Raw genomic sequence first — 15474 nt, 5'->3', positions numbered from 1 at the left:
TGAAATATTTCAACAAAGACATGAAAAATATGTTATATTGTTAAACTTTCTCACTTTGGTTCTGAATTGTTTTACGTTTCAAGACACTGGTTTATATTTTGTGATCTAGTTTCCTTGCAGGGGTGTTTATTTACAAAGTACGAAAGGAGAAGTAAATTAACTGTTCACAGAAAAACCCCATAAAAACATATAACGAAAAAATATTTAAAACAACAAGATAGAAACAGAGAGATAAAACTTTGTTTGGTTTATTTTCTAGCTCTACAACAACAGAATGGTTGTATATTTTTCAGCGGGAATCTGCTGATGTGGCTGTCTGTACTGTTGTCACCATAGGAATCGAGTCCTGGATTTTACTGTTATAACACTTCAGACTGAACCTTCATTAACATGGTCATAAAACTATTGAAGTGAATATTTGTTAGAAATTAAGAAAAATTATAGTTCCTTATATTCTAAATATAAGAACGATTTACTTGTAATACTTTAACATTTGGAATAACGAAATTGCTGAATGTAGAGGGCAGCAAAGTATCAGAAGCATAGTGTGAGTATCACAGATTTGATATGTTAAACAAAAGAAGGGATGTGTGGTTGTTGGTTTTCAATCATAAATTAATGGTAAAAGGAGATAACTTTAAGTTCCGTATGTCTTATTTCCTATCACTTAAGATAACACAGCATTACATTCACCACTATACTGGTACAGATGTGTAGATGGATTCATATGTACAGAACAAACACTTCATTTTTTCAATTACATTAACTCTATACACCCCTACATTAACATTACATGTGAACAGGAAGAAAACAATCAAATATCATTTCTTAACCTCAAAATTACAAGAACTGATGCACAATTTAAAATAAATTGACTGAAAAATCACTCATACTGGACTATACATTCCTTGGGACTCAGCAAATGAAACAAAACAAAAACGCAACATACAAAGAAATCAAATAAACACAGCCATAAAACTATGCTCACCAGATAAAATTAACGACGAATTAGACAAAATAAAACAATACTTCATCAACATCAATAACTTTCCTCCACAAACCATAGAAAACACCATACGCACGCACCTAAACAAAAAGCAACTAACAAAAGTAAATATATCTCACGAATTAAAAAATCACGAAACCATATGCTGCTGCATACCATATATTCCCGACATCAACAGACAAATAACCAGCATTTGGCAAAAACTAGCGACAAAATATGACATTCCAGTTAATAGTAAATTTATTCAAAAACCAGGCAGAAAACTAAGGTCTATACTATGTAAAAACTACACTCGCAAACACAACACCAACATTATTTCGATGTCAGAAAAAACTGTTTTCGTAAGCAAGTATTTGTGACTGAAATTGGTCTAGAATATAATACTTTGGTTGACGCTATCGAGCCGATTTACCATTTAATATAAAAATTATATAAACAATATTATATTTGGTTTCTTTTGTTCTTAATGACCATTTTATTCAAATTTAATCGCTAGAGGCTGAATGGAATGAATTAGTAATGTTTTATTTAAAGCAAAAAAATGTATTACTTCAAAAATAAAAACTATTGTTAGAAAGATCAGAACAGTCAACCAATAGACTTAGATCAGTTAAATCACCACCTTAACTACCATCACACAAATAAAGAACAAACGGAATAAATTAGTAACTTAGGTTTTATTGTTGTAGAAGAAAAACAAAAAACAAACTTATTCGTAACAGACAGTTTTAGCGCCATCTATCACAAGGGTTTCTCCGGTTATAAACGACGCTTCGTTTGAAGCGAGAAAAGCGATTGCAATGGCGACCTCTTGTGGTTGTCCTATGCGATCAAGCGGATATGACTGGGCTGCTTTTTCCATTGTCTGTAATATATAGATTTAAAGATATTTATTTGTATGTAACGTTAAGTTTCAATGTTATCAATGAAATGTAAGTGTATATATAAATCCTACTTACATATACATTTATAACTTATTCAACTAAACCAAACACATCAGAGACTTCAGCCATAGAGTTTAAAATTATGTTAAGAGTTTATCTGGTGTAAGGTCTAAAATAAATATTCCCGGTCAGTTTTTATTCTGGTTTGATTTTCGGAACTTCAATGACTGTTGTAGGTTTTACGAATTCATGAAAATGTAATACTCCAACAAATATATTTATATCATGTTATATGCAATATTAATATTTTAAATGAATTATAAACCAGTATGATTGTTATCAGTATGGTAGAAACTCGCCTGCTATCTAACAGGGCTCTGAGATCAGGAAAAACTTGAAACTGAACAATTAATTCTTGTAAGTAAATAAAAACATTTTTAATACCTTTGGATAACCATGCTGAAATAATATAGGATTATGAAATGTATTGTGTTTATTGTAACCCCACATATACGGTCACGATTAACAGTAAAATGTACATTTTTGTACACTGTTTATGGATGAAACAGCCTCACGGTAGGACAGTGGTAAGTCTTCGGATTTACAGCCCAAAAACCATCGGCTCGATTCCTTTTGATGAAGACTGAAGATAGCACAGATGTGCCATAATTGTAAGAAAACGCACTCATGAACCGAACAGCTGACGGATCAATAACTTTGTTGGTTAGGAGGTTCTTAAAAACATTTGGGTTCCAAAGAGTAGTAAACAGAAATAATACGAATGTTCTAACAAATACCAATAATTTATGTTGGACATCAAACTATATCTTTGATTTTAATTAACAAGAGTGACCAGTATTTTCTATAAATCTAGTGACGTTTTCTAACTTTAAATAAATCGTATTATAGTTATATACCAACAAACTGATACACTTTCCACATACTTCATCTGTGTCTAATCCAATAGTTGACAATATATTTCTTTCAATAAATCCAGGACTGCAAAAGAAAAATAAATAGAGAGCATTAGTAAGCAAAATATTTGAAATATTACTTGCAAAATTTAACTGAGTGAAAAAAAAACCAAACTATTCTATTCTTTATAAATTCTCACACATTAAGAACATTTTACGTTCAACTTGTTAGAAATACGAAGAATAAAAATAAAACTAACAAGAAAAACTAAACTGAATAAAAATATAAATATTAAATTATCGTTTATAAATAGAGTAAGAAATACATGTAAAGTCTTGAGTGTGACACCGGGAATCGCCCATGTCACACATTAATTACCAGAGGATTGAAAGAGGGCGCTGTTAATGTGTTACTTAGCTGTCCTCTTTCAAGTCCATTCTTTTACTACAAATATAGAGAGGATCATGCTCAGAAACCCTTTCATGTGTGTTTACTTGAAATTCCTTAGAAATCTGTATAAGAATTGAGAATTTCATTCTGCGAACTTCCTATATTTCTCTCATTTGACGACCGTTTCCAAAAATATAAAGTGTATTTTTTATAAAGAAGTGGAACTCACAACCTCAAGGCCCGGCATGGCCTAGCGCGTAAGGCGTGCGACTCGTAATCCGAGGGTCGCGGGTTCGTGCCCGCGTCGCGCTAAACATGCTCGCCCTCCCAGCCGTGGGGGTGTATAATGTGACGATCAATCCCACTATTCGTTGGTAAAAGAGTAGCCCAAGAGTTGGCGGTGGGTGGTGATGACTAGTTGCCTTCCCTCTAGTCTTACACTGCTAAATTAGGGACGGCTAGCACAGATAGCCCTCGAGTAGCTTTGTGCGAAATTCCCAAACAAACAAACAAACAAACAAACAACCTCAATGGTATCTTCTGCATCAGATCAGCCTAACTGGCCAGATAAAACACTTCTAGTGTTGACCTACTGGCTAATAGAAAGTCACATAGCAAGTAGTACACATCATCCCAAGGACTTAATAGAATCTTTGATTTGTAAAACGGGTTGAGTGCTACATCGTCACGGGTCCATAGCTGATAGTGCAGAACGTGTTAACCAGCATCACATCTCGAACGTTAGATCTTTCCGACAGTAATTAACAGGGTAACTAATAATTCATACAATACAGATAACTAATATCTTATCTTGTTTGTAATTAATCGTACTTTTGTTCAGTTGGGATTACAGTACTACAGAATTTGTGAAGCATTCATAAAATACGTTAATTTAAACTTTTGTTAATTTATCAGGAGATGGGTATCTCCTCAAAATTATTGTATCGTTTTCGGATCTGGAAACAGATCAAAATTCTCACTGATCAACTGTCTTCAGATAATAAACACATAGATCAAAACTGGATGACTATTTTTTTACAAATTTAGCATCAAACTAAACTTACAGCTCTACAAAACTTCATTAGCTATACATAATTTTGAACTCGTAAACTGATCAACAACGCCCACCGCCAACACTTGGGTAACTATAGTAGGATCATCTATGACTGCCAATCATAAACACTGAGGTCAGTGATGGCAAGTGCAAGAGACTTGAGAAGGCACAGCTTCCCCAAATAGGAGAAGAAAGATATGTCTTTCCTGAATGCCCAAAGAGCACTTCCCCTTCTTACTGTGTATAAACAAAGAGCTCTTAAAACTCAAACATTCTTTATGGAGCACAATTTTAAACAATCAAAAATATTATACAGTGAAATAAAATGTACCCTTTTCAAGTGATGGGAATAGTTTAATTCAGTCTAACAATTTAAATTATTTCATGAACTTTTGAAAAGTTAGTTGTGTTACATTCTTGGTAACATTCAGAGTCAAAGCTCTAAGCTACGTATACCATCCACCACAAAAAGCAATTTCTGAGTATTTCATTCATGTTAAGAGTCACTCAACAATAACATACAGTAAATCTACATTTATATTATTTAAGTAACGTAAAGTTTTGAAATGTAAATGACAGTGTGATTAGTTTCTGTTCTCCAGTTATTATAAAAGTGAATGTTGAGGTTTGCCTACGTGCACAGCTATTCAAATAGAACACAGAAGATCGCTGTGATAAATACCATCGTTCGCAACATGTATATGATATCTGACATAATAGGATACCAAAACAAAATACTCACCGCCTATACCGCAGATTCACAGTGCGAATACGACAAACAATAATTGAGCCTAGTTTTAAATGAATCAAAATAAAAATTAATATATATTCAAAACACTTTTCTGAATATAGGTTATGAACACATAAAAACACACTTACTTTACTGAGTTCACTCTGATTTGTTCGGGAGCAAGGTCTGGAAAAATAAGAAAATTTCTAAAGACAAATCCAACGGGTAATAAATATCTGTTTCTCTGGTTTACGTTACCCTGCCTTTAACATAAACACTGGTACCAGCTTTTTAAACTTTTATGTGAAACGAACATCGAGAAAAGTTTTCAAAGGGTGTAATTATATTTAGACCAAAAAATAGCTCAAAAAGTAATAAATAATCGATATTATTTCAAGGAATATTCACTCTTATTTTAGCAAATAATAAATAACGTAGATAACGTTTATAGTGATTACACAGTGTATTGACAATACACCAGTAAATTCTATTTAGAATAATCTGTTACACTTAAATCGATGAAGTAATATTTGACACGTATATTGATGTTAGAAGACAGTTACTATCGCTCAATGGGCAAAACAGAATTTTTGCGAACGCTTTAAACTGATACTGAAAGAAAGCATTAGTTGAGTTTGACATTTCTTCAGTCAGTCGTCAGGCTTACACTAACAACAACCTAAAAGACTGAAGATAGAATTCACGTATTCTGTAATAAAATTGAAAATAAAGTTCCAATAAAAATTATCTTCAGAAAATGTAAACTGAAATGTGTGTTATTCCATATAATCAATTCGTTTATATTACACTTAAGATTTTAATTAATTGAATGTGCTATTGAAACTAGTGGTATTGTTAACTCCTTTTAACGAACGTTTAACGGATTATACTTCATTAATCGAAGATTCAAAACTGTTACTTAGGGTTAATTTCGGTAAACTTGTATAAATAATAATTTGCACGTGGAAATATAATGATCAATATTCACGATGAAATATAAGTTAATCACTCAGATGAATAAATCCATATCTTACGATGTAAATGAACAAATAAACAAAACCTTACTTTAAAATATAAAACTTAAAATTTATGAACAGTCCCAGATGTTTTTATATAAAACTATGTTCGTTTCTCAATATTTATGATTTCTTAACAAACTCACCTAATGCCACACTTCTGGTAAACTGATCTAAAGCGCCTTTTGACATGGAATTGGACAGGGTTCTTGCACACTACAAAAATTGATAAAATTGTTATAATATGAAAACTACAAATATGCCATGTTTTGCTTTAGAAACTACAATAGAGTTAACTAAATCTGTCAAGCAATTTTAATTAAGTTTAACATCATTCATGTTTATATAGGATTACGACCAAACTTGTCGCTAACATTGAAAGTTCAAAAATATTTTATGATTAAAAACTCGCCATAAAAAGGACTGTGATAAAAATTACGGGATAAATTAACATGACATTAGAAAGTGAAACAAAACAAATTACACCCTGAAAAGTAATAAAAAATATATCATTTCGTACCACGTTACAATCAAACCAAAATCTGTAATTTTTCACTGGCTCTTCCATATTAGACTACTTACTCCCCTTTTGCTGAGAACGCTTGAAACGTTGACAATTGAACCTTTACTTTCAATCAGGTGAGGGACAGCTAGCATCGTCATATGGTACACAAAACTTGGTAAACATAGAAAAAAAATACTTAGAATGTTTTTAAACTAATCATTAAAGCAACAGATGACGTCACTATCAAAACCAATATGGCGTTAGGTTGCATATCTCTACAGAATATTTTTATTACCAAACTATTTTACAACGGTCCTGGAAAATTTCGAAGCGTTTCTCCTTATCGAAAATTGCTTATAAATTACTAATTACTATCCATATCCACTAATTCTACAGTTTATTTTAGGTAGATTTAATGTCGAATTATAACGTAAGATACACATTGCTTTATTTTAACAGAAAAAAACAATATTCAAATACATGAAAAGTAACGAAATTTGTTCACAACAAACTAGAGGTTGAATATTTTAAAATTCAGCCTTACAATATTTTTCTTATCTCTACATATAATATATGTATAAAGTTCTTTCATTATGTACATATAATACTCCAAGTCTCTGTGTTTACTTGTTTGATTCATTGTTCTTTTCATGTATTTTCTGAGCATGTTACATTTCTCACATGTGATGGTGCGCAAACAACAATTTTATGTTGATATAAGCATCTATCGTCTGCTACCCGAAGCAGTAATTTTATCGTTAACATATATATAACACGAATAAATTCTTTGCTGACTTGGACTTTTTTGGTAAGTTTGAGTTAATATTTAATTACAGGCCAATTTAGTTAAATCTATTAACTATACAGCTACTAATGCAACATATAATTAATTCAAACACAGAAGAGATATTTACAGAATAAGTATGTTTGGGAAAAACAAACAGTGAAGCTAACTTATGTAATTAATAATGTCTGCCATAAAACATACCATATGAAAGAGAAAAATGTTTACATAATAATAAGTATTATGTAAAATGAGATTAAAATCAAGTCAACTAATATATATTATTTTATATTTTTTCTTCCGGATTTTGTTCTTGATACATTATAAAGTAAATATTTCATTTTGTTTATAGCATATTTCATTCATTAATTTCAAAATGTGAATGTGGGATTGCATTCATAAACATATATCAAATTAACATTAAAGCAAATTGAACATAATATTAAATAAATATTTACGTTTGAAATTTTAGTATTTCTGGAGGGATGAGAGGGGATGGGGGAATAAAACTAGGCTTATCCTGTTTACTAAAACAGACACTCATACGTGTACAATATAATCAAAATATTATCCATAAGAGTCTATTTATCTTTACTAGTAAAGAAAAAATGAAAATCATCGTCTGTGAGGTAGCCATGATTTAAAACAGGTTCATGGTTTATTTTCATAATCAACGCTAAGTTTTTCATAAATAAACAAAATATTTTTCTACCTATCGAAATATGGAACGGGAAAACAGACAAAGTAAGGTGTTTTTTTGTTTCCGAAAACTCTGCAACACTGAGTAACACAGCTAGTTTTTATTTAATGTACAATGTGCTTAAATTATTTTCTTTGTTTTTTTATACAAGTACAATATACCGTTTAGTGGCATAGAAGTGTGCCTACAGAATTACAACACTAGAAACTGGGGTTTTAAACCTGGGATGATTAGAAAACATATCGTTTTTGTGCTTAACTACAAACAAATTCTACTATTTGCATACAGTATTGAATACAAGTAGTAAATACACACAGTCCTCTACTTATTTCTGAATATAACTACTAGATGTTAGCTTCGTTACCGAACATTGGTTTTCCACACCAAATCTAGTGTCCCTAAAGAACCATTTTGAGCTGAGTTCCAGTGCTACTATTCCAGCATTATTAACCTAATACAAAAACAACACACTTTAATGTTCAAACTTTCCTCTTAAATTCCTATTATTTTGACCTTTACGAATTAAAAAGTAAAGACATGTAAAATGCTAACTGTGTCACACAACTTTAGACATTTTGGTTTCTAATGCTTTGCTAGCTATTAGGGTTATAACTGAAACTTCTGAAGCTGATTAAGTTTGTTACTAGGCAACACGCTCTGTGATGATCTCTTCACATGAGGTAATTTCTATTTTCTCCCAACCTCTCACTTTTAGCGAGTACAGATCGTTATTATATATCTATATCTAAGTACCAATTACCATCATCTCTAATAACTAAGGAAGGAATGTCAGATCCATCTGTGTCACTTCAATTAAAAAGAAGTGATTTACAAGTACAGATGAATTTCAGGGAATATTACATTACAGAATGTGTCCTTATTCCTGTTTAATATATTAAATTATGAAAAGATTTTCATCTCTTCAAAGAACGGACTTTTTTCACATTTAACTGTATCGGTAAACAAAAGATGCTTAGAGTACAGTTGTAAAACACTGGCTATTCTAGAACGATTTACGATTTACACTTTGTGTGACAGAGGAAACCCAAGAACGTCTTGGTACTTTGAACGTTAAGTAGGAATCCACCTTTAAACTCAGAAAAGTAACAGGAAGGTTCTACAAAACATAACCAAAGTGAAGGAAAAGCAGTTGGTATTGTGTCATAGAATTAGGCCGTCACATTGGACAATGTATGTGTTCAGTGAAGAAACTCTAACGAAACTTACGTGATGGTTATTATTTATAAATAAAACTACCAACTTTACATATAATACAATATATAATTAGAAAAGTAGGACATTAACTCGTACTTAAATATAACACATAAAAAAACTGGTAAACAAAGACTAAGTATAAATACTTTATTTGAAAACTGTACTACTTTTGTAAAATAATGGGTCCGACAGGCTTAAACTTTGACTTTAATAGTAACACCATGTCACACAATTTTTTTATTTTTTATTTCTGGGCAGAAACTGTTATTTCCCAATTATTTATGCTTAAAGTAGATGGAAAAAATCTATTTTTCTCTTCAAACTTTATTTTTGTGACCTAGGAGCATGATTGGATACTATATTTGGGGCTGATACGTGAAAGTGATTTAAATTAAAGTCGCAAATCTCAATAAAACTACTTACTTCTAAACACTTTTGTTCATTTTTGTATAACTTTAGTATAAATACATGTAAATCTTGAATCATACGTTGTTTTACATATAAAATAGGTTAATTTCTAAATTTCATTATCCAGGTCACAAAAGCAAAGTTTGAAGGAAATAATGGCCATTTTCTGTACTTTTACAACACAAGTAATTACGAAATAACACATACTATCCAGGAACAAAATTTGTGTTACATTGTGCAATGGAACGCTTGCCTTCAAATTTGTAAGTGTAGTACTAAAAAGGAAAGAAAAATCGTTATAGACGTAATGTGTTAATCTATATTTTTTCTAATAACTAAACTCACCAGAATATCCAGTCTTCCGTAGGTGTCAATTGTTGGCTTCATAATTTGTTCAATATCTGATCCTATAGTTAAATCACCGACGATACACAAAGGCTGAAATACAAAAGAAAGTAAACATTTTAAGTTAGAAAAGATTAAAAGTAATACTGAGCTTTGTGTTTCAAAATAAATTGTTGTCTTAAATTTCTGTATGATGTGACTTGTGTGACTGAGGAAACCCAAGGACATTATTTCGTACTGAAATTATATATAACAGAGCTATATAATAGCAATAGAATTTTACCGCTTGTGTTGTCATATTAAAATGCAGTAAGTTATGAAAACTAAATCAGGAATTAAAAGTATTTCAAATAAATCCGATTTGTTTTGAAGCTAAGAATAAACTTACACAATGGTTGTCGTTTTTTTCTGGTATTTTATGAAAACATTTCTAATGTTTTGAAAACTTCTATGCTATATCAGGTTTGGTCAAACCTTTAGATTATGTGTTAAATACTTCTATGGTATCTTGTGTTTGATCAAACATTTATATTATGCATTAAATACTTCTATGTTATATAATGTTTAGTCAAACCATTAGATTATGTATTAAATACTTCTATGTTATGTCAGGTTTGGTCAAACAATTAGATTATAAGGTGAAACTGTTTCACATTCTAAAGCAGATTTTGCCAAATTTTCTTGGTTCCTTCCAGTCAACGCTAGTTTAGCTCCTTGGCGTGAGAACAGTACGGCAGTGGCTCTACCTATCCCTGAACTAGCACCTAAATGTTTAGATATCCACTTAAGTATCTTAATTTCTAGTTGTAGAAAAAATACATAGCTTTTAAACAAACAGGTAAACAATGAACGCTTTGTTTATCAACATTACAGAAATAGGTATCATATGTACAGTTAGAGTGGTAACGGTAAGAGGACACACAACATGTTTTTATTATATAATTTTACATACCTGTGATTATCGCCACCTTCTGGTCAAGTTTTTATCTGTAGATGTAGAGGTTGCCATCCTATATATTTATACAAGTAATCTGGAAACAAACAGCAACATACAATTTTATTCTCAGGCCTCAACAACTTATGGCTCCGTTTTAAAAATGTTAGTTTGAGAAAATAAAACAACAACAAAAACAACACACAGCTTTAATTATATTGTGTTAAATATGAATAACCTTCAAACAATAACACAAGTCTAATACCTTAAGCGAGAGAGAAAAACACAATAAACAAATTATATATTCTTACATAAATAGAATATTTTTATGAGAAATTTAAACTTTGTTCATTTCACCGAAAATTTCTTTCAAATACATTTATATATCACATTACTTCATGCAGAATAATAGACTTACCAGGAATCATTTGACTCCCAACTGTTTGTAGATCACCTTTTCAGTCAGACAAACAACTGGTTGCTGATTCGTTAATCAGGAAAGCTTCTAGTTACTGATTGGTTGGTTAGGTTCATCCTAGAATGTTAGTCTGTTTTTGTTACTTTCTTTTCTACCTGCAACATTCACAAACCACGTGACTAATAAGAGATGACTTTACACTATTTTATTATGGAATATAAAGTGTAGAATAGTTACAATTGCTGTGTTTTAACCAAGTTAAGCTGGCACCCTAAGATATATGTACTTAGCTGGTGATCGAAAATAACATGAAAAACTGGCAAAGGATACATTCGTATAAAATAATAAATAATTTTTAAATTTTACGTAACAGGGTACTTTTTTTAATTATATAACTGTTTTAATATTAATTATTAATGGTTCAATAATGTGATTTTAGTTAACTCTGTAAATTAATATTTCTTTTTCACCAGTGTAAACTAATCAGGTGTCGATAGTTTGTAAGTTACACCAGCAGGATATTATGCATCTTCACCTAAAGTGAACTCGGGCATGATTCTGATCTGAGAGCTAGACACGCAAGATTTAATTGAAAAAAAAAGTTCAATACTTCTACACAGTCTGTGGTAACATGTGACAGTTTTCTGGTCTACCAATAAAGTTTGCCTTCCGTAATCACGTGATTTGTTTCCAGGTGTAGAACAAAAAATAACAGTACATAGATAGATCAACCTGCAAAAATTAACTGAAAGATTTTCAAACACTTCTACACAGTCAATGGTTGTTGTACATAGTAGGCTTTCTTGTTAAATACATCTACCAGCAAAGCTAGGTTATGATAATAATACGCAACTTTAGTTTAATAAATAAACAACTTGTACAGGAAGCTGGCTATGATTCTATGAAAATACATGAGGTACTTATTACTTTCAATGATCAATATTATATATTATTACATAAAAATACTACATTATGCTTTTAAGTTAATATATTTATTGCAATAGTACTTCTTTAAATACGGGATTTCTAGAATAATACAAAAGAATTCTACTCGCATACACCGAAATTTACAGGTCAATTTGTTTTAGGACTTACATTAATTAAGCCTTTATCAATCTATGTACATTTTTGCGCTTGTTTAACTAGGGCTAAACTCTATCGTACGTAATACTACCAATAAATTAATTGTTTATGTTATTTTAACGCCGAAAGACATTCTTTCTAAAAAATTAATGAGCTTTTAACATGTTGTTCTACCAAATGTCTATGAAAAGTAAATTTACGTGTATATTTTCAGTTCAGATAAAAACTGAGTATTATTATAATAGATTATATAATTTAATTAAAAATACTAAATTATGTTAAATATCCTTTAAAAATTATTGATAACGAACCTTTGAATAATTCTATTTAAAAATACACGTTTTATATATAGATAAGTGATGTTCATGTAACTATTTTAAAAAATGAAATCATATAATCTTTAGTAACAATGCATCAGCGTCAGATCTTGAGAGCGAACCAACGATTCAGGCTTGGCCAAGTGGTTAGGGCTTTTGAGTCGTAAGTGGAGGGTCGCGAGTTCAAGCCTTCGCCATACTAAACATGACCGCCGTGTTTGCGTTATGATGTGATGGTCAATCTCATTATTCGTTGGTATAAAGAGTAGACCAGGAGTTTGCGGTTGGTGGTGATACTTGTTGGCCAATGTTTACATAATCATGTACAAAACTGCGAAAAAAGAAAGTAAGTCGGATCTTTGATGTGGAGTCTATTTCAAAAGTGTGAGTATGAATACAAGTGAGAAGGCTGCCAATTTACTGCTTTACCCCTACTCTTTGCTAAATTCGGGACGATTAACGCAGATAGCTCTAGTGTATTTTTGCGTGAAATTCAAAAATCAAACCAAACCAAACCTATCCCCAGTGAGGAGAAGAAAGATCTGGAAAAATAAGAAATTTTTAAAGACAATCCAACCGGTGATAAATATCTATTTCTCTGGTTTACGTTATACTACTTTTAATATAAAAATTGTATACAACTTATTCATTTTTTATATGAAACGATCATCATAAAACGTTTTCTTACGGTTTATAATTATATTAAGACAAAAATTAGGTAAAAATTAATAAATAATCGAGATCATTTTGAGAAATATTCACTCCTATTTTCTAAATAATAAATAAACTAGATAACATTTACAATGATTATACAGTGTATTGATAATACACTAAAAAATACCATTTAGAATAATCTGTTACACTTAAATCGATGTATATTAACGTTGGTGAACGGTTACTATCGCTCAATGAGGAAGACAGATTTTTTACGAACTCTTTAAACTAATACTGAAAGAAAGCATTAGTTGAGTTTGACATTGTTTCAGTCAGTTATCAAGCTTACACTAACAAGAATCTTAAAGATTGAAGTTAAAATTCACGTATTATGTAATAAAATTAAATATAAAGTACTAATAAAAATCATCTTGAGAAAATGCAGACTAAAGTGTGTCTCATTGTATAAAATTAGTTAATGTATTTTTAGGCTTAAGGTTATGGTATAGAAACTAGTGGTGTTGTTAACTCCGTCTGACGAACGTTTAAAAAATTATATTTGATTAATCTAGGATTCAAAAGTGTCACTTTTAATGTTTCTAAGCTGACGATTACAGAAATAGATGAAGGGACTATCAAAACTAAAGTTGTTTCGGTTGCACATCTCTAGATAATATATATTTATATTTTAATTTATTTCCGAACTATTTCACAACGATCCTGTAGAGTTTCCCAGCGCTTCCCATCGACGAAAATAGTCTCTAGATGTATGCAAATTACAAGCGAATATAATTTTATTTTCAAATGCGTTTTATTTTTGAATTACTTCAAAACTACTCGATATTTCATATCCACTAATTCTACATTTTACATTAAAAAGATTTAATAGCAAATTATAACGTAACGTAAACATTTCTTTATTTTAATATCAAAAACAATATTCCAAATTTAATAACAATAAACTAGAGCTTCAAACTTCCAGAAGCTAGTCTTACAACATTTTCCTTATATCTATATTTAATTAATGTATAAAGTTCATTTATTGGGTACATTTGAAACTCAAAAATTTGCGTTTGTTTGTTGCTTGCTTTTTGTTTCTCCGCTGTGTTCTATACGCAAGTCACAATTCTCACAGGCAAAAGTGCGCAAAAACACAATTTCAAGTTGATGTGCACGTCTATCGTCTGCTACCCGTAAAGGTAATTTTTTTACCATTAACATATATACGGCATGAATAATTTCTATGCAGAGTTGTCACTCTTTGTAAGTTTTTTAATTACAGACCAATTTATTTACAAATGATTATATATACATTCAACTCATACAGAGAAGAAATATATGCAGAATTAGAATGTCGTGAAGGAAGAAGGAAACAATAGGCTTAATGTATAAAATAAAATAGAGGTGTCTACCATAAAATACATTATGTAAAAATAAGAATGTTTACATTATCATACTTTTATGATAAAATTAAGTGAACCAATGTATTTTTTCTAATTTTTTTCCTCTGGATGGTTAGATACTGGAAGTTGATTTTTCTTATGATATATTAAAGTGAAATATCACACTTTCTTTGTTGTGTGTTTCATACATGAATATCATAAAGTGAGTACGGTAATACATTCATATAAACATATTAAATTTACATTAAAGCAAATTGAACATACTGTTAAATAAATATATACGTGTAAAAGTTTAGTATTCGTGGAAGGATGAGGGGGAATAGGAGAAACAGATGTAGGCTTATCCTGTTCTCCAGAACGGGTACTCACATGCGTGCAACATTATTCATAAGAAAGCCCCGATTTAAAACAGGTTCATTGTTTATATTCAAAAATGAAACCTAAAGTTTTGTTTTCATTAGTTCACAAATTATTTTTCGAAATATGGAACGGGGAAACAGAGAGCAAATGTTGTTGATTTTTCTCAAAAAGCTCGGTAACACCAAGCAACACAGCTAGTTTTTGTATAAATCTATTATGTATGTAAATTATTTTCCTTTTTCTTTCAGTTTTATTACGATGTTTCTTCATGTGACATAGCGGTATTTCTATGGAGTTACAACGGTATAAACCAGGTTTCAGTACCCGTGATGGCCAGAAAACAGATAACCTTT

General features: G+C 30.7%; 1 pseudogene across 1 annotated transcript; it reads right to left on the bottom strand.

The window, feature by feature from the left end:
* Nucleotides 1-1500: 1500 nt before the first annotated feature.
* LOC143257874 (3-oxoacyl-[acyl-carrier-protein] reductase FabG-like) lies at nucleotides 1501-11314 on the bottom strand (annotated as a pseudogene). Its single transcript, XR_013032009.1, has 9 exons — nucleotides 11305-11314; nucleotides 10577-10716; nucleotides 9953-10045; nucleotides 8349-8435; nucleotides 6578-6671; nucleotides 6142-6211; nucleotides 5129-5165; nucleotides 2808-2889; nucleotides 1501-1871 (listed from the first exon to the last, which is right to left on the bottom strand). The product of XR_013032009.1 is annotated as a 3-oxoacyl-[acyl-carrier-protein] reductase FabG-like (transcript).
* Between the last annotated feature and the right edge of the window lie 4160 nt (nucleotides 11315-15474).

Source organism: Tachypleus tridentatus, chromosome 7 (genome assembly GCF_004210375.1).
Source record: "Tachypleus tridentatus isolate NWPU-2018 chromosome 7, ASM421037v1, whole genome shotgun sequence".
Lineage (NCBI taxonomy): Eukaryota > Metazoa > Arthropoda > Merostomata > Xiphosura > Limulidae > Tachypleus > Tachypleus tridentatus.
The sequence above is the reverse complement of the archived record's forward strand: the minus strand, read 5'-3'. Positions and strand labels throughout refer to the sequence as shown.